We start from the raw sequence: 26,598 nt of genomic DNA on the forward strand, positions 1-26,598 counted from the left end.
AGAAGTATTTCTAAAGACTGGAACAGTCTTATCCACACAGCATCACAAACATAATTTTAACATCTTTCTTCAAAACATATAACTGAATATGCAACATTTTTATATGCCAAACTAACTATAAACATGTATTTCTTAGAACTGCTTGTATGTGATGACCACGGAGTTGTTCTGTCAGTCCAGTGAATTGACATCTGGGGCTGGTAAACATCAGGGTCCTTTTTCAAGCCCTGTACTTGGTATTTCCTTCCTGACTACACACTCCCTAACTTTCTTTATGAAAAACACTTTTGTAGCGTAGTGTTGCAGGATTACGATGGAAGTTTAGAAAAGCCAGCGCATGCTACTTAATACAGGATGGCACGTTAAGGAATCTGAAGCTTTCACAAACATGAACAGTTGTATTTTATTTTGAGCAACTTGACACCTTTTGGGGGCATTTACATTAGCAAAACACACTACAAAATCCAGAGAATCAAGAAAACACAAGGCACAATTATAAACCAAGTGACAAAATGACTTGATTTAAAATGAAAAATGCCTTACTATGCATGTAACATAGGCAAATTAAGCCATTTAAATGTTTAATTATGAATAGTAACTTAAATTCTTTGAAACAGAAGTTTAAGGAGAGTTTCCAAATTGTATGTCCTATTAGAACATTTGTGATACATGAATGATCAGTGTTCAACCAAGAATTAGAATTTATTGTGTTTACTAAAATTAGTTTTTAATGTATTTTTAAAAAGTCAGAGTGATTTTTAAGTATGTTCAGCATTCTGCCTTTTAATAACCTTCACCTACATTAAACTCCAGACTATTAAACACTAGATACATTTGAATTAAACTCTACACGAACATTGTGCTTAACCTGCACAAAGAAACAGAAAAATATTTGATAATACTGCACTGAGTATGAACAATGAATATTTCAAAATATTTTTAAGTTTCATGAATAAATACAGCTTAGGTAAAGTATTCCTAAACCTAGGTTCTTATTCATATAAGAACTAATCTCTACGACCTCTCAAAAAAAACCCAGCAAGCAATTATGTTCCCATGCAGCATGAAATGCAATTGAAATATAACAGTGTAGTAACAACTGTTAAGCCTATAGTATAAAAAAAGAAACACTGGAAGTTAAAATATGACAGCAGTGCCTTTTTTAATCCCAAAAGCAGGGAAAGAGGTCTGTAAAGCCAGCTACTAGAGAGACCATAAGCCTGGGGGCCAGATACTGGAGAGATCAGGGGTCTTAAAATCAGCTACTGGAGTGACTATAGCTATGGATTAAGTACTGAAGAGACCTCTCTGTGTGCACACCTATGTGACAACAGGACACCTCAGGACACTGTAAATACATATATTAAGATGAATAAATCTCACTGTTTCATTAAATAAGAAGCAATATGCTAATCCAGTAATCTAGTGGTGAAGCATATTTTCAGTCTTTGATATGTCCATTTGGTTTACCAAATTTTTTGCAGACTACTTACTTTCCCTGATACATCCTCCGCCTTTGAAATTTACAACAAGTGATCCTTCTTCCTAAACAATTTCAGTATATGTCCATCAAGTTACCTAACCATTTAATGGGAACGGCAGGAGAGGCAGAAGGGGGAAAGAATAGGTTTTCTTTCATCCCTCTTCAAAGGCTGTTGCCTATCTTTCACATTTCTGTGTGCACCATATTGCTTCCCCATCCCTTCATCCCTCATGATAAAGTTTCTTAATTGACATTGTGAATGCATGCATAGGTAGCCAAGTTTTCCAGCACTCCTTTAAATTTGTTCTCATTTTAGGTGCAATCTCTTTCAGAAAACTCAAGATACTTATCAGCATATATATCAAACTCAAAATTAAAATAAGCATATGTGAGGGGATAAAGCATGCCAAAGGATCACAGCCAGGGTCAGCTCTGGGACATAGACAAAGTCAACAGTATCCTAAAGCACCACTGCATACTTTGCTTATTTTGGAGACCTTGAAGCTAGGCTGGCTGTAGTTTCTGCCGAAGTTGGCACTGTGGTGTGCCATGCAGAAAGAAAGCGGTCTCTCCTACAAGTAGCTAATACTACTTTTAACCTCCTCATCCTCTCGGAAGAACAACAAACCTGCTCACCAGCTGCTTTTGTTGCTCAAAAGGTTTCTCTTTCCCACTGCAGAAGCAGACAAGTTTCAGCCCCCTAAAAACCCCCACATGATTATAATCAGCTTTAATTATTCTAACAAAGTTGTCTGCACTTTGGCAGTAGTCCTTCATTAGCACCATCCGGTGTGGCCCACATCTTATTTCACACACTGAAGGAAGTGCTACACAGCTGTTTTCATATTCTTCCACCAACACAACAGGTATTCCTCATCTAAAAGTCTGGGGTGCATCACAGCTGAGACAGATTGGGGGGCAGGGGATTTTTTCCCCCCAAAGCTAGTTTAATATCAATAAATATAAATCTTTTATTATCCGTTGCACTTTGAGGCAAACAGTCAAACATTTAACCTCAGCAGATTTAGTTTAAATCTCTAAGACAACACATCAGCAAAGTACAGATTATACAGGGTAAAAGTAATTAACAGATGCAAATTTATAAATCCAGTATCTCATGAACATCCATGAATAAAGTAAATTTATTTCTGTTTTCTACACAATAAGATTAGTGTTTAAAGGATACTAGTCTCCTGGACTAGCAGTGTTTTTGACATTTGTTTCAAGGCCTAATACGGCATATCTTCAACATCACAAAAATATAAGCCTCTTTCCCAATGCTAACTCAAAACCTTCTGGACAGTTTCCAAACTTCATCATTGGTGTTCAGTTTAAGGACTTACCACAGTTTTCAAAGCTATTTGTAACATATTCACACAAATGCAAAGTAAGTGACAAGGTTTGTTCAAATAAGCACTCCCTTGAACAACTTACCATTTAAAAAAGGGAGCAGACAATGTCCTTTCTGTTTACACGTTTGAGAAGACAGATGTTCTGTAACTTGCTAGCACATTCAGGAGGCTTTATCTACAAAGAAAGACAAATTTCAACTTTGCTTTTCAATAACAGAATAACTAAAGATAGGCATTAAAAAAAAAAATCAAGCTCAGTGATCAGTTAAAACAACTTACTAAAACATGTATGAGTAGAATCTAGATGTACTAGATTCATTTTTCAAACTGGAAATACCTGCAGAAAAGGCAACACTTACCTGCTTAAAGACCGTGGGGATAGAAAAATGTAAGACAATAGCCCATAGTAAAGCATAATAAAATACCAGGTTTGAGTCCCTCTGAGATACTTCACAGTAAATTAAGTATTACTAAATAAAACCCACTAAAACAAAACAAACACATAAAAAAGCAATGAGAATGTCTTGCAACAAGGAAGCATTGAGATGTTTCCATGAAAATATTACTAGCATCAAGAGAATATTCTGACTTACAGATGAACATCTAGTCATACACTAAATTCGTATAAATTAAGTTTTTGTGGTTGACATAGCTGCCCTTTCTGCAAGAACTGTACAGAGATTATGTATAAACTAGATAATTTGATCATAATAGACTAATATTACAGCCATATTTTTAAAGGCTGCTGCTATACATTCCTTGATGGAAGTTGATTAGACGTTTTAGACCATAAAAATTTAAAACAGACATAAAAAAACTTCTCTGTTTCAAGGACACATTTATAAAACAGGATTTATAACCGAGCCAAAGCATCTAGAAGAGCACGACACTGTTAAAGTCACCGCACACAATTTCTCAAAGGCAAGACATCAGTGTCCTGGACAACATCTCTTGTTCACTGCCACCACTCTAAGTTTCCTTCATTCTCCCTCAAAATATTAGAGCTTTAACATCATGGTGATCTTCAGGGTCTTTTCCAACTTCAATGATTCTATGATGTCCCCACCTCAATTCCAGTAAGCACTGGTGCAGAGGCCACCTATTCTAGACATAATAATGCCCTCCAGTTAGCTTGCTACCAAGATCTACCAGTTGGCTAAGGCCTTGGTCCTCACTTAAGTGTTTTACATCCTTACAGAAGGAACTGTTCTGAAGTTACATGTTATAAAAGGCTCAGGTAAATATAGTTCATTCACACTCAAGAGGTGTCCCTATCTTATCACCAGGATAGACAGGGAAGAAGGTGCCTTCCAAACGCATCTTCACAATCCTGACTAAAATTATGTCAGGGAGGATCCTATTAACCTAAGCGATTTGAACCAACAGTGATTTATTTAAGTATACCTGTGGTTCAAGAAACTGTAAATCTGCTTTACAGAATTAACACTAGATTGAAAAACGTGACAGAACAGATGTCAGAGCCCTAGCCTAGTACAAGGTGACTGGAACTTTATACAGAACTCAAACCCTCTAGTGCTATCAGGGTGGCTGAGAATATATTTACATATTACATTAACCTCGGCAGCAGAGGCACCTTATGAGGTTCTTCGCAGTTTCCCCACATTAGCTACTCGTTCCTGTCCACACACTGCTATTCACCACTTCCATGAGTTACATCAACACAATGTCTGTAGTGCTGCACTACATAACCAGGATCACTGAATCCAACCTGTGATGAAAGAACTCTCCACTCAGGTCAGCAATACTTGTGACCTATACAGGGATAGGAAAGAAGCTGAGAAATACCACATGAATGGTAAGGATCAAGACTCTTGCAGAACTTTCACAGTGAAATGAGATCAACTATCCTGACGTATATTCCAGGGCTTAGTATAAAACATTACATGGTTAAAGACATCAAGACATGGCCAATATCAAACAGTTTTGGTTTGTGGTTGGTTGGGTTTTTTAACTGAGATTTTTTCTTTTTTTTTTTTTTTTAAAGTAAAATATCATTAACACAACACCCAGGATAACCCAGAGAAGAAATGCTGGACACTCTCACTATATGTTCAACATTTAAGACACATATTTATGATGAAAAAAATATTGCAGATGCATGCAACATGAGATACAGAAAGGAAAATGTATTTCAGTACACCATTAGCAGTCCAGCAATGTCTACACTGGCCTAACTGTGAATATACACGTTCCCTTTTGTATGGATTCTTTCTTTCCCATAAAGTCTTCAAGAGGAAAAAAATCCCAAGTCATTATAAAAGATTCTTACTCGTTACTAAGTACATCACCAGCTCCTCTGCCAAGTGCCCCATTTGACTTATTTGCTGACTAAATTACAGAAAGTACTTAACAGTTCCAGCAGGATAGGATTTTAGAGGTGCAGAATGTGTACAACTGACTTCTGGTTAGTGTCATGGTTTTACCCCAGCCGGCAGCTGAGCACCACGCAGCCGCTCGTTCACTCCCTCCCCATCGGGATGGGGGAGAGAATTGGAAAAGTTAAAGTGAGAAAACTCGTGGGTTGAGATAAAGACAGTTTAATAGGTAAAGCAAAAGCCGCGCGCACAAGCAAAGCAAAGCAAGGAATTCATTCACCACTTCCCATGGGCAGGCAGGTGTTCAGCCATCTCCAGGAAAGCAGGGCTCCGTCACGCGTAACGGTGACTTGGGAAGACAAACGCCATTGCTCCGAACGCCGCTGCCCCCCCTCTCTCTTCCCCCAAGCTCCTTATAAACTGAGCATGACGTCAATATAGTATGGAATACCCCTTTGGTCAGTTTGGGTCACCTGTCCTGTCTGTGTCTCCTCCCAACTTCTTGTCCACCCCCAGCCATCCCGCTGGCAGGGCAGTGCAAGAAGCAGAAAAGGCCTTGGCCCCATGTAAACACTGCTCAACAATAAGTCCATAGAACAAAAACATCTCTATATTACCAACGCTGTCTCCAGCACAAATCCAAAACGTATCCCCACACTAGCTACTATGAAGAAAAAAATCAATCCTCTCAGCTGAAACCAGGACAGTTAGAAATGTATATCCAGCTGAATTTTGCTTAAAATCAACATTTTAAAACTTTCTAAACAGGACTCCTAGAAGTGAGGAGACTATATGCAGGCAATTTGAAGAACAAGCTATATGGCATACAGAGGATTACTTCAGAAATCCACAGGGGAAAAAAACATAGAGGATTTAATGCAAAACATAACTTTTATACAGATTGAGGATTAAAAGTGTCCAAATGTAGGCCATCATCAAAATGGTGAGAAAAAGGATTTTTAAAGTCTGCTTTCTGGGGGAGGGGTTTTAAAACATTGTTTCATATATGAAGACCCAAAGCTTACTACTATAGGTTGAATTAAAAAGTACCTGTTTTATCAATGCATACACACAAAAAAGGAAGTGGTTTAAATCTTCAATACTGATTTGCCTTAACTTCCTGCGTATATTCAATCTTAAAAGCACGCAACTAAAATCTTGGAAACTACTGTAACTCTACAGCAGGCATTTGGAAAACCCAGACAGGTTCTGGAGTCTTAAAAGAGCAGAACCACACATCAATTAGCGATCCCATCCCACTTGGTCTTAAATATTTCTATAGTGGGATGAGGGGCTTTTCTGTAAAGATGCATACAATCATTTACTTAGAACCAAGGGACCTCTGGGTAGCCCATCCTAAGCAGCTTTCATGAGATTGATCAAAACAGCTAGAAAGGCAACAGGCAGGAAGTAGCTCTTTCAATCTCGCACCTTCAATCTAAAAAAAGATTCTCCAATCACTGATGAGTAAGTCTAATATCTCTGAGAGGAACAAGTTTCAGCTGGCATGCCTATATAAAAATGTTTTCAAACACCTGAAAAGGTTTGCTGGCAGCATTTACCATAAATAGTACCTATATCTTCACAATCCTAATCCCACAGTACAAGTCTTCTGTACTATCAGCCTTCTCCTTCTCCCAATATAGCCCAGCACTCTTCTCTAGAAGCTTGTTGTATACGTTTTTAGAGAAAGGCTAAGAGCTCCCTGCTAGCTCTACTCCCAGTGCCCAGAGATGTCTCCCTAATGCTTTGCTTGAAGGAATGCTGCTGGCTTTACATCAAAGTGGAGATCCACTTGAGCAACAATACTAAAGATGGCCCTTCCTCAGCAGAACCGCTGTAATTTCAGTTGTCACCCACCCAGCCGGGGAGGGATTACATAGCATAGATTATCAGTTAATAATAGTTAATATCATGCTTAAAATAGAAAGGTCCATTAAATTCTACTTTCTGGAGCATTCAATCTGTGGATAGCAGATACTGCTACAAAGCATAAATATCTAGACAGATCTAGACTAGATAAATAAGTACCCCAGACAGGAAGAAAATCTGTGGGCTCGTTAAATGGATTAGTCCAAGGCTAGATGGGAAAGATAGAGATACAGGCTTTTCAAGTTCACTAAAAAAAAACCTGGATATGGTGACATGAGCAACACAAAAACATTGTCAGATAGCTAAGAGTCAACATTCAAAGTAAATAGTGGACTTCCTCCTGTCCCAACCAACGCTTAAGATTTTCTTCAGCTCAAACTTCTCCATAAGTAGTAGAACGTCTTGTAGTTTGTAGCCTGCTGCTTCATAACATTAGAGAGAAGGGGCAGAATAAGGGAATCATAAACCAGCACAGCACACAGAACCCCACTGAAAAAATGTTAGTCAAAAATACCACATGTATGCATATATACCACTAAAATGAGACATCTAACTACTAAGATTGATAAATGAAATTTAGTAGGCTTCAGAATACCTAAAAAAAGGCAAGTTAAACAGAATTGATGTATTTTTTAAAAAGGGAAAAATATATCACATCTATAAAGAAATGCAACAGGGAAGGAGGCAGCAGCAAGGTCATACTCAATGGTATCTTACATGGTAACAGCCAGCTTCAATTCCATGGAATCAGAATTATGCAAGCGGTCGCAGGCTGGATCAAGAAAGGAGCTGCTCTCCCTAGCACACCCCATCCAAGGGCAAAACATTTTTACATCTGGATCTAGCTGAAAGTAACCACTTGCATCACTCTATGGTTACTTCCCTATAGCTTGGAAGTGAAAGAGAAATGGAAAAACAGAGACCATTCAAATTCAATGTTTGGAGAATAGAAGGCACATCCTTCACCCCAGCAGACAGAACAATGCTTTGTAGTATAGACCTGGGCTCATGGGAAAAAAAAAAAATCTCAACTTCCCCATAATTACATTCTCCTCAGACACCACATCCTTTGTTCGAACTCATCTGAGATAGGAAGCTTGCTTCCTTTGTAAACTGCTCTATGATCCCTTAAAAGACTTAAGTATATGCTAAAGAAAACACTGGACCAATACTTGTTGAAGACAGTCATCTCAATAATAGAGATGAAGAAAAAGCAGAGGCATTCAATGCTTTTTTTTGTCTCAGTCTTTAATAATACTGATAGATGTTGGGCTGCCTGGTCCCCTGAGTCAGAGGACCATGAGCCTGGGAACACTGACTTTCCAGTTGTGGACACTGAAATTGTAAGGGACCAGCTGAATCAGTTGAATGTTCACAAGTCAAATGGGGCCTGATGGGATTCATCCCAGAGCTCTGAAGGAGCTAGCAAATGTTATGGGAGGACCCCTCTTGATCATCTACCAAAGGTCTTGGGGTCTGGGGAGGTCACCGCTGACTGGAAGCTAGTCAATGTTATTCCAATTTACAAAACCAGGGTGAGGGAAGACCCAGAGAACTACAGATGTGTTAGTTCTCAGTTCTTGGAAAAATTATGGAGAAGATTAAATGTCTTTCAATAGTCCCCAGTATAAAGAATAATGCAATCATCAATGCACAGTCAACATGAGTTCACAAAAGGAAAGTTGTGTTTCACTAATTTTATATCCTTCTATGATAAGGTCCCTTAGTGGATGAGGGAAAGGTGGTAGATCTACTTTTTCCAGATTTTAGTAAGGCTTTTACTGTTCCTCACAGCATCCTTCTGGACCAGTTGTCCAACTGTGGGATGAGCAGGTTCACAGTGTGCTGGATAAAGAGCTGGCTGAAGGGCAGAGCTCAAAGGGTTGTAGTGAATGGGGCTACATCTGGCTGGTGAGTGGTCACCAACGGTGTTCCTCAGGGTTCAATTCTAGGGCCGATTCTGCTCAATATATTTATCAACGATCTGGATGCAAGAGTTAAACACACCATTAGCAAGTTTGCTGATGATACCAAACTGGGAGGTGCTGTTGACTGTCTTGAGGAACAAGATGCCTTGTAGAGGGATCTAGACAGATTGAAGCATTGGGCAATGATTAACGGTATGAAATTTAACAACTCCAAATGCTAGATTCTGCACCTAGGATGGAGTAATGCAGTATAAATTGGGAGAAGAGTGACTGGAGAGCAGCCCTGCAGAAAAAGATCTGGGGTGCTGGTTGACAGCAGGCTCAACGTGAGTCAGCAGTGTGTCCTGGCAGCCAAGAGGGCAAACCACATCCTGGGGAGCAAACACAGTTACAACCAGCTGGTCAAGAGAGGTGATTATCCCGCTGTGTTCAGCATTGGTGCGGCCTCACCTTGAGTACTGTGTGCAGTTCTGGGCCCTACAATTTAAGAAGGACGTGAAAGTCCTTGAATATATCCAGAGAGGGCAAAGCAGCTGGCAAAAGGGATAGAAGGAATATCCTGTGAGGAACAGCTGAGGACTTTGGGTTTGTCTAGTTTGGAGAAAAGGAGGCTGAGGGGCAACCTCATGGCTCTCTACAGCTTCCTGAGGAGGGGAAGTGGAGGGGGAGGTGCTGAGCTCTTTTCTCTGGTATTCAGTGACAGGATACATAAGAATGGTTCCAAGCTGTATCAGGGAAGGTTCAGACTTGATATTAGGAAGCATTTCTTTACCAAGAGGGTGGTCAAACACTGGAACAGGCTTCCTAGAGAGGCTGTCAATGCCCCAAGCCTGTCAGTGTTTAAGAGGCATTTGGACAATACCCTTAACAACATGATTAAACTTTCAGTCAGCCCTGGAGTGGTCAAGCAGTTGGACTAGATGGTTGTTGTAGGTCCCTTCCAATTGAAATATTCTATTTTTATAAACAGTTCTCTCTCGTGTACATACTTAGGTATCATGTAGATATAGATATTACTGCAGTTTAGTTCTCACTATTTATAAAGCCTTTCATATCTATAGATATATATCTCTCTCTATAAAAAAAAAAAAACTTTAGAAAGGTTCTGTAGGACATAGACTAGAAGATACTTCTGAAAAGTGTGGGGTTTTCCCCAATTTGAAAGTCTTTAAATTGTTAAAGCATTTAAATTGCTTTTAGACAGATGTAGGTATCATACAGATTAATCATTAAAGAGCCACCATTTATAAAATTAAAATTCAATGGAATTAAGCAGTTAGTGACTCCTTACAGTTGACCTGTAGGGTTCAATTAAGGATATTACTATGTAAAGAAATAAGGAGGGTGAGAACAGAGGGAGAGAAATTAAAGCATTTAACAGGTGAAACTTATGCATTTAATCATTCCATTTTACATCCCAGCTGGAGAGCTATTCTTGAAAGAGATTAGCATACTCTAGTATTAACTACATGGTTCAAGTTTATTCCAGTTTCTCAAGGGTTTGCAGGTTTTTTTCACCTCCTGTTTTTAAAGGGCCAGATGAGACAGGCAGTTTTGTTTGTTTCTTTTGGGTCTTTGTTATTAACATTTTTACTTATAAGCCAGTTCAACTAAAGCAGTTTTGCATGGATCTGTGACCTCAAATCTCGTTCAATGCAGAGGAGCTTAGCAGTTTAGGAAGATCAAACAAATCACAGAAATCCAGAAGTATGTGAAATAAAGTCCACTTCTTTCAAAAGAGAAGGTTGAAATGGCTTAAAGCCACCATGGCTGCTGTTACCATGAGATTTTTATGTTTTTAATTAAGACATGTTTTCATAAAAGGGAATTTTAAAACTACTTCTACTTCACACTGTTTATTATGAGTAACGAAAAGTATGAACTTTATTATCCCAATCGCATAACCCGTCCAGGTTATCTATTGCTTTGCCATCAGACTCAACACTAAGCAGTTGATACTAACTCAAGAGATCAGATTTGCCTGTGCCCAGTAAATATTCTCATAAATTCAATAAATACTATTCTTCAGATTACTTCAGTATCATCTGCACAGCCATGTTTAGTATTTTCTACTGGGAAGGGAATAGGCAGCTGCCACAAATGCAACATCTTATAAAAGTAACTTCCATGAAGAGATTTTGAAACAGTGAAAAATCTTGATCTGATACTCAAGTCTAAGAAAACCTAAATTTCTTAAGACTTACAATGCTGTATGTATATATACACCTCCCAGATCTCTCCTAACAGTTCATAATACTGCGACTGCAGGTATGACATCCTATTCTCTCTCAGTTTCTTGCCTGTGTCCCTTCCTCAGTCTTCCAACAACCATAAAATATCAACTACGTTTTCAAGTCCTGCTCCCTTTGCCTTCCTCTATTGAGGATTTTGAAAACTACAAATACGTAGATTATTTTCAAGAATTAAATACAGATTTCCATCATGTAAGATGCAAAATATCTTGACTTTGGAAAAAAAAAAACACACAAACCTTAACTGTTTTGAAACAGTGACAACTCGTTGCTGAAAGCGATGGGCCACCAAGAAATCCACAGTAGTTTCGTTTTCATTCAAAGAGCAAAAACTATTCTCTTTTACACTATGTAGACAGGAGTGGAGGCACATAAGGTATTACCAGAAAGGAAGCATGCCATGTCCCAAGGCAATACCATGCCTGCCCAGGCATCAGACGACAGCTCCAAAGCAACACGTGGCCTACACTCAGGAATGGAAGCAACCAGATATTTTGGTTATTACAGACCACTCTGCTCTGGGATGGAGAGAGAGAGAGAGAGAAGGGACAGCAGGGAATCTGGCACAGCTTCAAATCCACCTCTTCCTCTCTCCATATAGGAAAGCAGAAACCACACAATGCTTTGGGGCTCCAGCTCCACTTCCCAGGGGACGGGGCCAGAGCCACACCTCTGCAACTCATTGCTTCCTCTTCGCCTCTTCATTTAACAGCTGCTTGGTGCTGGCAAAAGAGCAGTAGAGGAACAAACTATTACGAAAAAGGGAGGTTCCGTTAAAAGTTTGAGAACTGCTAATAGTCAGTGTGTTAAGCTTACACAAACACATGCACCATAGATGTGTGGAAGCTAGCAAATAAAGCTACACCAGATTGACAACCTCATGCTTTATCAAATCTTTACTCTCCACCACAAGCGGTTTCAAATGCTCATGTAGCTCTTCATAGGTGATCTCTGTGACCAATATGTGGAAAGGCAGCATAAGCACCACAGTCATCTGACCTTACCACTCATGTTATTACAGGTTAAAAAAAACCTGGTGAATTCGTACAGTTAAGTGGAATTTTAATCTTAAACCCCCTTCTGCCAGACTGCCTGCATCTGATCACTTCAGGTCAGTCACTCTTTCTCTCCTGTTATTCAAGTAATTAACAACTAGTAATGGACAATATCATTTGAATAACAAAAAGTACCACAATATTGCATAAAAGTTTGGATAACTGGTCAATGGGATTTCAGGTATCAGCAGAACTCTTCCTGTACCAGCTTCTTGCTCTTTGAAAAATGAACTTGCCTCAAGGAGAGTTAGGACTTAATTCTTGGGAAATTTGAACCCAAACCAGATTATTGCAGAGTGATACTGCACTGGCAATAGGAACACACACAATACCTAGTCCCACAAATACAAGGGAATCTAGAGGGATTATGGCACTTTTTTTTTTTTTAAACCAAGCCCAGTAAACTAAGATACAGCTAACAAGGCCTAAACCAGACTAAACTTTCCAAGTTCTTGTACAGTTACAATACAGCTGGTAAGTATTTCTCTACTACGTTCTAGTTTTTATTAAAGAGTAAACACTTATGAGAATAAAGTTTAACATTAAGTCTTGTACGAGATATACTTCCGAAGAAATAAGAAGCAAGACAAAAGGAATTAGCCAGAATTCAAACAAAAGTACGTGAGAACACAGAAGAGGCATGCTTTGAGATTTCATGCCCCTTTGCAACTTACATTCTTTGCCATCTCTTTCTGCAGAACAAGGGAACACTGATTTAATGGCTGGAAGTGATACAATGCTATCAACAGTAAATAGTTTTAATCACCAAGCACAACCAGCTCTAAAGCAATTTATCTGTGCATTAGAAACAAAAAGTATGAAAAAAAAAAAAGAGTAGGTGAAAACTAGTACTAGATCAGTTGAGTGATTTATAAAGCCTCTTCTTGGCTACCAAGAATCAATCTGGCAGAGACTACTCATTAATAAGGAAGAGAACTTCACTTTCTCCTGAGCCTTTAGAGTATCAGTATCTGTTCCTGAATAAAACTGCTGTAAATCCCCATCTTACACAAAACAGTTAACTAATATTATTTGTTTTGAGGGGGAAGAGGAGGACAGGGTACCTGCAGCTACTGGATCCTTATGGGCCACCTGTTTCATAGGTCACATTCTTTTCTATTCAGCATCACCAGAAGTTGTTTTGAGTCTACAGAAAAAACTTAATACTTAAGCTTCCCGCTTCCGCCAAGTTTATTCTTCTTTTAACACCCAGTAAGAATTTGATTTAAATCAGCAAGTCCTGCAGGCTTTGAACCAGAAAAGAGGATCAACACTTCATTATACACCTGCAGAAAACGAGCAAAAAAGCATGAAAGGCATATTTTATAGAGCACTAGTAATATCATGCGTATTAATTAATCCATAGTGGAATTTAATTATTTCTACAGTGTTATCTTTCCTACAGTTACTTTTTTTAGTATTTTGTTCAAAGTGGATTTATAAGACTCAAAATATACACTTCTGACAAAAGAACACTTGTCCTTCAAGCTTTGTATTTCAGACAAGCTTTTGTTTCTATACTTCTTCCATATATTTTTAGCTCTGAAATACCAGGTTGAACATTGTAAAGAGGGTATAACAACTTTCAATAACCCTCAGTTAAATTCACTGGTTTTATTCCTCTAGATTCACCACTCATACTTCCTTTCCTCCCAATTAAATCTCCCTAATTTTTCCCACTCAGTGCTAAAGCACACGATTTTTCCCCATTCTTATCCCATCTCTGTAATTGAATGAATCTAGACAAACTTCTGTGGGTATCTGAGAGCGTTCTATGCTGTATTTATTGTTCTGTAATGAGGCATAAAGAAAGTTATCTTTGACCAACAAATCAAAGCTGTTCACTGTTTAGACTATCATCCCTTAGGTTCACAAAACTTATTTCAATGTATTTTTCTAATGCTTCATATTCAAAGGCACTAACAGTCACAATTCTACCAAGACGCACAAGAATGGGGATACTCAAACTACAGATTTATAGTGATGAGTCTTGCAGTTAACATCATAGTTACCATAAGCATAAAATGAAGCCTTATGTATTCATATCTGAGCCTAACATTTAAGTTTAGCTTTGAAAAACTTCAAAAAATTATTACAGGCTGCCTATGTGCTTCTCTGGAGCCCAGTAACTTGGCTGAGGAAAACTCTTGCCAAGCTATGATTAACATTTAGCAGCTTAAGGGCTAACTGTGCTTCTTGTTTCAACTTTGACAACCAACTATAAGGACACACCATTAAATTTAGGCTTCCAAAAGCATTTAACATTTGATTCTGCTGAAAATACAATTTTACTACATGCTTTGAAACTAAAAATCACTTTTTCCTCTTTAGAAATCCATGATGATGCCAGACATATGCTTGTTTTCCAAACAACAACTGTTTAAAAGAGAGAATACTCTTTTTGATGTTCCTGCCAAAAATAACATTCTGTGGTTTAAAGAAATCTGATAGTAGGCAGTTCACTCAGTTGAGGGAAGAATGGTTTACATTTCATGTCTTGCATCTACTTCCCTCCATTTTAAGTTTCTTTGGGGATGAATGTGGCAGTGGGGAGGGCTTGTGTTGTGGTTTGTGGGATTTTGGTTTGGGTTTGGTTTTTGTTTTGTTTTTTTTACATCTCCAAGCATTTCACTCTCAAAAAAAGACATCTGTGGCTTTTACCAGAAATTACACGAAGCAGAAGTTCATCACAATGCATTTCTTTCTTATGGGGAATACTAGGATATAAAAGAGAGAGTTTGAAAGGGAAGTAAAAGACAACTTCAGAAGAAATGCATCTGCAGCAAGAGGAAGTGGAACTAAAAATCCAAATAAGGAAGTAGCACGCAAAGATCATCAACAGCTTCATCTTAAAATGTAGGACAAGAAGAGGAGATGGATTTGGGGTTTCGGCTGCTGTTATAACAGGCAGCAAAAATACTACCTGTCCACTAAAGGTGTTTTTTTCACTGCTTCCTCAATAGACTCAGATTAAGAGATGGAATCAGTAATAGAAACATGCAAATTGGTCTGTATTCTGCATGAGACTACTATGTCTGTACATTTCAGAAAGCCACCATTTTATGACACTGGTTTGATCTGCTAGAGTATTTGACTTAGTCCTTCATTCATTTTACTAGACATCAATTAATAACTGACAGAAATAGTAACTGGACCAATTTACTAAGTGATGTAAAATATTTAGTCAACTTGAAGCATCTAAAAGAACACAAATTCTGGAATTTTCCCCAATCACAGAATTTTAATTACCACTTCCCAGCAGTTTTTGCAAAGAGTTATAAATCTCATTGAACAGAACCATGCCATGTCTCCAAGATACAGAAATTCCTGAAGGCTGCTAGACCTGCTCCAACATCAAGCCAACTAGTCAGACGACAGTTCAGCCAGCTGAGCGACCAAGAATATAATCTTCTAGATGACAGTAAGCTGCAAATCCATGCAAGCTTAAAAGCCCTTAAAATTGTTAGTATAGCAACCAGAGCATTATTGCAAAGCATGTACCTTCTCCAGTAGAATAGCAAATATTTTAGAAAAATAAGGTCACAATCCAAATGATCTTACAGAAATATTTCAGATGCAGCTATTCAGGCTAATAAAAATCCTTAAGATTGAAAATCCAACTGCTTAATAGTCCACCAACATGGAAGCTCTTCCTGTCATTAGCAGCACAAGTCCACCACAGAAATTCAGCAACTAGACATGAAGGTCTGTCTTTACAGCATTATTAGCTTGAGCTATAACTAGGTGTTGCTCCTAATCTTACCAAGCACTTGTATAGGATTACCCACCCTGAATCAAAGAATGCTTGAAATTTCAAGATAGTCTACAAGAGTATGAGCAGTGTTTGATGACAGAGGTAAATGTTAGAATAGTTATGTTTCATCTGAGGGTCGGAAGACTATACCCCACTGCATTCTCAGACACTCCTCTTGAAGACATTTGTGACTCATCACTTCAACATTCAGGTATTTCACGCCTGGCATGCACAAGCTCTCCAACTTTTTACTTGCTAGAAAGTGATTGCTACGGTGAAGATGTGCAAGACCTGTAGGATTTGAAGAATGGAGAGCTTCAAGAGAAGCAAGCTGACTGAGCTGAAGGAGACAGGATGCCCTCCATCTAGAAAAAATAAAGCAGCTGAAACACTAGTTCCTGGTTCTTTCTGCAAAAAGAAGGGTGGATATAAAGCATGTGGCTTGCACATCTGTTTGTCTAGCATAGCCTGGAAAATACCCTTCTCCTACTACACAGACAACCTGAAACTCTAACCAAACCACTTGTATAACTGTACCAAGACATCCTCTTTAAATATGACTTAGAGTTAACTGCAGCTGCACTCCGACTCCCAAGTTGGCATGCAGAGATTCGAAGGAATTTCAATATTCAAACCATTTGCAAAAACACAGTAATACATATGAGTGTCTTCAAATTCAGCATAAAAACCACGTGTAGGCTTCATTTGAAGTGATGTGTTAGCTCCTCCATGTTTGCAGCTGTTTAAGCATTTAAAGCAGCAGCCAAACTTTAAAAAAAAACCACAGTGCTTTCCCAGGAAATAACTCTACAATAAACCTGTGCTGATGAGTTCCAGAGAATTTCAACATTCTCTAGAAAACTCAAAAGCAAGCTCTAGTTCTTTTTTCTACAGCAGTTAAAGAGCCACATTTTCACTAAAGCCCCCCTTCTAATTCAGAAGTTCAAACTCTTCTCGTCTTCATTCACATGTAATGAGGCAGAAGAACTTCTCAAAGAAGCATTTCCAAAGGCTGTTTGAAGTTTCAAAACAAAATAAGCTTCCCAGGCCTTGTCTTGTAGCACACTAGTCCCCACAGCTGCATGTTACTCTATTAGGACAAAACAAAGTCCATGGCAGATGGTTTTCCTCGGCATCAGGGAATACTGACCTTTTCCACTACAGGATTTCAAAACAAACATCAAGGAATCAATTCCAACATTCTCTGGAATACTGTTAACATGTTTTGATGTATTATGCCTGTTGCCCATTATATACATAAGCTCTCCAACTATTACTTGTTACAAGCAAAGTTGTTGCCACTATGAAGATGCACAAGAAACCTGGGATCCATCAGGTTTATAACTAAGGTCTCTGGCTATGAGGAAAGTAAGTGTCATAATGCCATTTAATTTTCCAAGTCACAGGAATGCAGAAGAGAATCTGTTTACACCTTTGCCAACCTTTTTTTTTTTTATAGGAAATGAGTTATCGATTCAAGGGTTATATACTGCTTACTTGCTCTAACACAATAGTGACCCAAACACCATTGTCCTTACCTTACAGGGCATCAGAAGCACAAAATAGAAGAGATAGATTAGCCTTCAAAGGAAGGCACTGCAACAAAACCAGCAGTGCTAGTTTGCAAGAAAAAGCTGCTGGAGAGGGAGGAGTAGGCAACAGCTGTATATATCAGCTATGTCTGCATACATTAACTGTAAATCCTCAAATAAGGGAATACTCAAACTCAGCTGGCCATTGCAGTCATCACTGGAGCAAACGTCACCCCCAGATTCAATCTGACCCCCAGCTCCTACAAACAGCCCTGTCAATGGTATCTTGCTCTAAATCAAGCAACAAACAGATAACTGGTTAACCAGTCCATGGAAGAAAGTCCTGATGGTCACATTTTATATAATGTTCTCCACCTATAAATATAGTAGAGCTCTAGTAATTCCCACCTTATTGTCCTTTACATACAGCCTTAACATTATGTTCTCTTTGCACTGGCTACTAGACTTGAATAAAACATTTTTTGAGATTATACATGCTTTTCAGTCTTCACTGATGAGGTGCTTTTAGTTTCTATTATCATATCAAGATTAAAAGGAAACATTTTTGCACATGCTGTCTTCTAAACAGTCAGTGAAACTCAAGTCCTCTAAGGCCTCTAAAATACTATTGCATTGTACCTTTCATGTTATCATAGAATATCCTGAGCTGGAAGGGACCCACGAGGATCATCAAGTCCAACTCCTGACTCCACACAGGGAAACCTAAAAGTTAAACCAGATACCTAAAAGCATTGTCCAAATGCTTCTCAAACCCCAACTGGCTTAGGGCCACAACCACTTCCCTGAGGAGCTTGTTCCAGTGCTTGACCACCCTCTCAGTGAAAAACCTTTTCCTAATATCCAGTCTGAACTTCCCCGATGCAATTTTAAGTCAATCCCTTGTGTGCCATCACCGGAAACCAGAAAGAAGAGATCAGCACCTCCCTTTCTGCTACCCCTCATGAGGAAGTAGCAGACAGCAGTGAGGTCACCCCTCAGTACCCTCTTCTCCAAGCTGAACAAACCCAGTACCCTCAGCTGCTCCTCATAACTCATGCCCTCTAGTCCCTTCACCATCTTTGTTCCCCTCCTTTGGGTACACTCTTAATATTTTGGTATCCTTTTTCTATTGTGGAACCCAAAACTCTTGGTATATTTTATTCCGTCAATGACCTCTGCCTTCATAATCTACCAATACATTTAAGAACATTAAACAGGCTTCGTAAGTCATGAAGAAGGCAAACTAAGTTAAACCATAATATCACTGTATGCTAAGATCCAACTAATTACCCAGTAACCCAAAGAACAAGACAAAGAACTGAAAAGAACAAATATTACCAAAAGTAGAAAATTACATTATTCCAAGAAAATATAACATCACCCCAATTCAACAAGCAGATGAAAGTGTTCCCTGAAGGAGGAATCTCTAACATGTTAACAGTAAGACAGTAGTACGGTGTTCAGTATTAAGATACATGCCCTCAGAAGATTAGGGTTTCCATTTGGGTAACCCAACAGGAAAACACATGCAGCAGCCTTTGAGTGTGGCCATCCAGAGTACTTCAACAAGATGCAGCAGCCTCTACATTTGACTAGCATAGCACCAACCCAAACAGCACCCCATTTTAATATTTCACTGTTCAATAAACAGCTTAAATATACATAAAATAGTTACATATGCTCATAGATAAGCCAGGGATCTGACAACATATTACCTTAAAAAGACTGAAGAAGCCAAATTCAAGAAAATCTCAAAGAAAAAAAAGTTAGAAAAGGTTGAATGACAGCAAAGTATTTCAGCATTCTTTACCTAATGAAAAGTATCAAACAACAGGCTTGTATAAAAATCTCAAAGTGTCTGAAAAATCATCACTAGCAGCACTTGCTACAAAGTTGAAGAATTTTTTTATCTATTAATTTCATTTAGATCATGCATTAAACAACATTATCACTATTTATAATTTAAACTTTCCTTCCCAGTTTTGAAGTCCTATCAGCAAACACGATGCTGACAGAGGACTTGAGAATCACCATAATATATAACTCTAAAGCATGTCCCTATTCAGGTACCAAAAAACAGCCCCCAAAACACATTAATGTATAAGTACAACAGCCAAAAAAACCTTAACTATGCTTTTACACCAGCATAGGAAGAAACATAACCACTGCATAAGCCTCCAAAAAGTCTGTCTCATTCAAAATTAATAGCGATAAATATTTTTCACTGATGTGAATTTATCTGTGCATACTGCTGCGTAAAATGAACAATGCTTGATAGAGTTTTACCACAATAAATTATTCTATAGTTTCTATGGTGAGCAGATTTCAACAACAGGGATGTGCAACAGAAGCTCATGCCAAAGAAACAGTGTTTTCATACTTTTGATTTATGGAACTAAAGAGAAAACAAGCCAGGCTGTAATTCTGTGCACAACATTTTAAAATCTCATTTTCTCTTGTCCTGAAGAAAAATACATTTAAGTCAAGCCAGAATTCTGGTTTTGACAGACTAATGGAAGTTATGACTGTCTTAGCATAGGCTACTCCTATTTATATCAATTATGACGACTGTAAAATAAGAACTCTTAACAGATTCAAATTACCATTGATGTCTATACATACTTTCTCTGTGTCAATTAACAGCATTTTAAAGGTTGCATCATTCTGAAGACTATTATAAAACCTAAGTATCTACAGAATGCAAGATTAATTCAAAAACTAAAGCAAAAATATCTGTATGCGAGCCATGTCCAAGACACTTATTTCAGTTATGTTCACTAATAGCTTAGCCAGTTCTCTAACTCAGCACTCAATAGTCTGTGTCAGTTCTTTCCAGTACTTCTTACCAAAACACTCTTGCAAGGAGGTTTGCAGTTATGAATGTTTAGAAGAAAACCTACACATTAAGTACAATCTGTTAGACAGTATACAAATGATGGGGAAATATTTTGCTCTATTGTTTTTGTTTTAAACACAGATGATAGCCTAAACCAAACACAAACATCAATCAAGTTCAACCTAAATAATGCTTAATTTTTCTGCTTCTAAAATATATGTGTTTTAGAATCACAGAACAGTAGGGGTTGGAAGGGACCTCTGGAGATCATCTAGTCCAACCCCCCCTGCTAGAGGAGGATCACCCCGAGCAGGTTGCACAGGATCATGTCCAGGTGGGGTTTGAATATCTCCAGAGAAGGAGACTCCACAACCTCTCTGGGCAGCCTGTCCCGGTGCTCGGTCACCCTCAGAGTGAAGAAGTTTTTCCTCACATTCAGGTGGAACTCCCTGTGTTCCAGTTTGTGCCCGTTGCCCCTTGTCCTGTCACTGGGCACTACTGAAAAGAGTCTGGCCCCTTCCTCTAGACATCCACCCTTTAGATATTTATAAGCGTTGATGAGATCCCCTCTCAGTCTTCTCCACGCTAAACATAAGAAAGGCTGAGAAAGCTGGGTCTAAGAGAGATGCTCCAGTCCCCTCATCATCCTCACAGCCCTCCGCTGGACTCTCTCCAGTAGTTCCCTGTCTTTCTTGAACTGGGGAGCCCAGAAGTGGACACAGAACTCCAGATGTGGCCTCACCAGGGCAGAGTAGAGGAAGAGGATAGCCTCCTTTGATCTGCTGGCCACGCTCTTCTTAATGCGCCTCAGGATACCATTGGCCTTCTTGGCCACAAGGGCACACTGATGGCTCACAAGTAACTTCCTGTCCATCAGAACTCTCAGGTCCTTCTCAGCAGTGCTGCTTCCCAGCAGGTCAAGCCCTAACCTGTACTGGTGCTTAGGGATATTCCTCCCTAGGTGCAGAACCCTATACTTGCTCTTGTTGAACTTCATTTGGTTCCTCTCCACCAAACTCTCCAGCCTGTCCAGGTCAAAAACATTATTAACTCAGCTGAAGTTTGTCTTCTCAAGTGGTATGCCTATAATGAATACTCAAAAATAAAATATTAAATAAATTTGGCATTGAGATGTTCTACACTTAACAGAAACACACATTGTTCCCTATCGCTCTATTTGGTTACCAAATCTCTATAAGAATAAAGAGATATATTTGTCACCAACAAGTAGGAAGGAGCTCCAGAATCTTGAAACAGTAACTAAAACTCTGCTAAATGGAGAGGTCTACAAAAAAAAAAAATCCCAAACCTATACAGCCATCAATGCTAGATCCATAAAACACCATTAGTTTAATGCCATAATATTTCAGTATGTGAAAGGAAAGACTAATTCGCAATGTGTTGAAATTCAGAACACCCTTACACAAATAAATTTGGATTTGTTTTTAACAACAAACAAGCAAATAAAACAAATGCTTACCATATTAACAAGCCTTCAATAAAAATTTGCTAGCTATTTCACCTGCCAAAAATAGAGAAATCAAACAAGATAAGCTCCTAGTTTACAGCCTAAATGAGCACAAAGACTTCCATTTTGATCTCCAGCTGTTTCTACACACAAATTTCTTAATTTCTTCCCAAATGTTTCCCCTTTTGGCAGAGGAAGAAGAAATTACATCTATCAGCAGCTAAACATATTTCAGTTATCTTGAGCTTTCAAAAGAAGGGTGAAAACAACAGTGCTTTTCCAGTTAAAAAACACAACCCAGCACAACTTTTCAACAGCTTTTACAACAGGTTGGCTTCTGAACAGTTAGACTGAATTAACAGTATGTGTGAAGCACTCACAGGTTAAAGCTGAACAAATAAATCTGGTGTAAATTCAGGTTATTCTCATTATTACCTCTAAAGGCAGACTAACTTCTCAGGAGAGAACATAATTGCTGTAACAGTTCTGCTACAGAGCTAAGGCTTAAGATGACTCCATTTAATTCTTAATCGAGTCACTGATTTTCTTACAAGTATTCTGGATGTGAGTCTCCCATATGGAGAAGTCAATACTCAACCTCTACTTCTTTATCTGTTCTTTTAAGAGAATATGCAGTTACAATCTGTGACTCATAGTATTCCTTGGACAAGGAAGCCTCTGAAGGCAATGCACAGTCATAAATAACACTGGAAGACACTTATTTGTAATCTGATCCTATTAATGATCTTCATATACTGAATGGCTTTAAGATTAGAGAACTAAGAAATGAGCCTGATAAAAACAACTTCTCCCCATCAGTACTACAAATGAATATATTTCTGCTACTGAGGTAATTCACAAAACTTAGTATTATAACCCACTGGATACGCATAGCCTGGTTAGTAACATGCTAGTAGTGCAATTCACCTGATGCACAGCCTGTAGTTCAATACCCCGTGCAAGCAAAAACAAAATGAAAGGAAGTCACAGCAACAACCACAAGAAGTCCAAAAATTTTTATTGGAGCCACACATGAATCAGAAAGATAACAATACATCACCTTTGCATTAAAAAAGCCAAGAAGCGCGGTATTATACAGCCTAGAACATATTCAGGCTGATATCAGGTATGATTCAAGACAATATCAAGTATGCAGCAACTAAAGACAGGCCTGCAAGATCAGACTACAATTAACTGCAACAGCATTTCTTGCTCATTCCTCACTAAAAGCAGTCAAGAGAGCTCTGGAAGACAGTGCGATGGGAGAGCTCGAAAGAACAAAGATTTAACTCCATATATTTATCTTTTTACATCATGAGTCCTCCATGCAGTTCTCGCAAGGCTCTTTCCTACTCCAATTACTACAAATTCCATTAAGATGTAACTGTCTATGCAGGAAGTTTAATCAAAAAGGGAAGACTTGCAAAGGCATGAGAGCTAATTCATTGCCCAGGTGACACTGATAGAAGGACTTAAACATTCAGCTACCATCAGCTCTTCTGGAATTCTTCAAAGTATCTGCTCAGATTTGTTTTTTTATAAATCCTGTCCTGCTAACCACTGTACATTAGAAACTTCAAAATAATATTACTATCATCTGTCACACAATGGCTTTTCTTCCTCTTTCCTCCATAGAGGAATATTGCCTGCAGACATTGTTATTCTTGTGTCAGAGAAATATATGGCATGTACCTTCCTACTGAAGAATAAAGTAAATAAACCTGAACCAAAGTAGTCACACCAAAGACCAGCTGGTCTGTAAGAAGTTTATATTACTCCTTCTAAAATCATAATCTTTTGAGGCATATTGTACAGACAAGGCATATCATGAAAAACAAAGCAGGTTTATGCTGCTATCAACTAGGAAATGTCACATGTGTTGTACCATATAAATCGAACATGAAGTCTCAATAACTTACTGCTGCTATGAAAGTCCCCTTTTAAAGCACAAGCAATTCTATTTCTGACATACAAAGTCATCTTTTATTACTTCCATGGATAAACAGGAAGATTAGCAAAGACCATACAATTTCAGTAACTATTGTGTATAATCAAGACTATTGTTTCAGTATCTATCTGATTAAAAAAATATTTTCTTTTTTTTCCCCCCTTTATTTGAAGAAAATAACCATGGAAAAGGAGAAAAAAAAGACAACTGGTTCAATTATATATTATTTCACATATAACAAAACTTCTGTGTTCATCGCCTAATAACTACATTCACACCACCACCAGCAATACAAACACAAAACTAATTCTCCAGCAACCAATAAGAAGAGTTTCCTTTGCACAACTCATCCCCAAAATTCAGCTGGAAATAAATCAAGCTCAAGGGGAACACAGTCTGGTCCTGGTCTCAACTGAAGAGCTGCAGATAAAACATCCTTCTTACAGGACTTACTGAAAGCCACATTCTTACTTACTAAGAATGACTTCAGGCCTTTATTTTAGTGTAGGCAGATAACTGTATTTCCATCTTAGTGTATTTTCTTCTGATGAGAACTCTAAAGGCAAAAGTAAACTGTAACTGAACACAACACCTAACAAAGTTCAGTTCCAGATCTCAAACACAGGATTTAATCTTGAATCTTGAAGTCTGCAAAAATTGTAACTTTAACAGGTTTCCAACTTGGGTATTAGTCTACATAATTAGTCCGTATCATGTCAACCTCCATATATTACAGGCCATACAACTTTGCATCCGCGCTACAGCTTGCTGTAGCATGGGAGAGTATGCTGGAAAATAAGAACTGCAACCTTACCCCGTTACTTCATTCCCTTCTTCAAGCACACACACTATTAGCTACTATGGAAAATACTGTATCAGGCAAAGTCAAAACAACAGTCTGTCTCCTACAAACTTAACACTTTTTGATGCCCTACGTAAAGCTTTAAAAATAAAAAAAATTTAAGAGGCCAGTCTTGCATGATATGCAAGGCAAAACAACCTCCTGCTTCTCACCCTCAGATTTAAAGCCTCAAAGCTCCTGGCTGCTTTCATAGTTTGCCCTGTCTTTTTCTAATAGGAAAACTTTCCCCTCATTCCCTGTAGTTTACAAAAGAGGCACAAAGAAGCGCAGTTAGACAGCTTTTTCCTATTTCTGCACAAACTAAACCACCCATGCTTTGAAGTATTTTCTATCAAGGAATCTCACAACTGCATCAAATAACCCATCACCCAAGTACTGGCTCCACTTCACAGACTGTTGCTCAGCCTAAAACTATCAGCCCTTCTCCTGTTAGTTATCTGCAGCAATTATTGAACTGTATCAGAAATGAGAAGAAAAAGAATAAATAAAGCATTTCTTAACTGCTTTCTGGATAGTGTTAGACATTCAGCAGTTATAATAAATCCCTGTCTTCACATGCCTGCACTCAGACGCCCAGCTTCTTCTCAGCAACACGTTCGATTAAGAAATAAGTAAAAAAAACAATTAATCTGCACAAAACACGAGTAGGGGGGGAAAAAAAAAAGAGGTTTAAAAGTTCCTGAGCTGTCAAGGACTCCCAGTGCCCTTCAAAGCCAAAAACGATTATTTTTAAATACTTGAAGACCGCTGGACATCAGAAGAGACTTGCCGGTGTCACGGCGCGGTGCTACTGCGGGGGCCACTCGTGGGGGAAACACAAGTGGGGAAGCGGCCGCTCCGACCGCGCTGAAGGGAACACGGCGCCTAGCCCCGAGAACCGCAAGTTCGGGGGCCTCCTCCCCGACCCTACCCATGGAAGAGGGGGGGGAGGCTCCGCAAGCCCCACTCGAGACCGTATGGGGGAAGGGGAATGCGCCCCGCGGTTCTGGGGACTGGTGAGGGGCCGGGGGGCAGGAGGGCTCGAAACAAAGCTCGCCCCCCGGCTGAGGCGGGAGGCCCCCGGGACTGGCAGCTCAGCCCGGACCGGGGGAAAGCGAGCGGCTCCAGAGCGACCCGTCGCTGCCCTCATCGCGGCTGTGAGAGGAAAGGCGCCGCTGCCGCGCTGAGGGGCTCACACAGGGCAACAGCAAGATTATCCCCGCGGGCGAGCGGCTAGAGACCGTTAAAAAGCCGCTGCTCCCCGTCAGCGCCCCTCCCGGAGGCCACCGGGCTCCCGAGAGAGAACGGACCCTCTGAGGGTCGCCGCCCTGCGCGCGCTCGCTCCCTCCCGCCACCGCCGCCGCCTGCGAGAGGCGGGAGCACGGCCCCGCACCCACCTGGCGCCGCGCTCCGTCCCATCCCGCGCCGCCACCACTCCAGCCGCCGTCGACCGCCTTCGCGGGCTAAGCCTCCGCGCCCCCCACCACCGCCCCGCCCCTTCAGACTCAGGCTCCGCCCCTAGCCTGTCTTTTGGGCCGTGCCAGGGGGCGGGGCAAGACGCGCCAATGGGAGCCAGGGCTTCGCCGCACACATTACTGATCGGCGTGAAAAGTATCCAATGAAAACGTCAGGAGGGCGGGGAGAGCTGTCAATCAGCTACCCCTACCTGGGGTTCGCAAGAGGCCGGGCGCGGGGGAGGGGAGTTTCCTCCCGCTGACCGGCGCTGCCGTCTCCTCCCTCTCTCCCTCCCTCCCTCTGTCTCCCTCCCCCTCCCTCCCTCCCTCCCTCCCTCTCCACCGCCCTGGGCCTCGCTCCCATATTTCGGTGCGGCCGCCGAGGTCTCGGAGGTGCGGAGGCTGTCCTGGGGCTCCAGCAGTCCGGCCGCCGCGGGGCTGTGTCCTCCCCAACATCTGCGTGCCGTTCAGGAGCAGCCGCCTCATT

The 26,598-nt window shown here is 39.9% G+C and overlaps 1 protein-coding gene across 2 annotated transcripts in view; it reads right to left on the reverse strand.

Annotated features, from left to right (window-relative positions):
* WASF3 (WASP family member 3) overlaps positions 1 to 26,150 on the reverse strand; it is a 75,060-nt gene extending 48,910 nt beyond the window's left edge. Inside the window, exons 1-2 of one of the 2 annotated variants that reach the window (XM_075742124.1) lie at positions 26,055 to 26,150; positions 2,918 to 3,010 (exon numbers count right to left, since the gene is read on the reverse strand). The gene's annotated coding sequence lies outside the window, so the exon portion shown is untranslated. The remainder of the gene's footprint in view (positions 1 to 2,917; positions 3,011 to 26,054) is intronic. The other variant, XM_075742123.1, reaches the window with a different exon arrangement.
* Between the last annotated feature and the right edge of the window lie 448 nt (positions 26,151 to 26,598).

This window comes from Balearica regulorum, chromosome 1 (genome assembly GCF_011004875.1).
Source record: "Balearica regulorum gibbericeps isolate bBalReg1 chromosome 1, bBalReg1.pri, whole genome shotgun sequence".
Lineage (NCBI taxonomy): Eukaryota > Metazoa > Chordata > Aves > Gruiformes > Gruidae > Balearica > Balearica regulorum.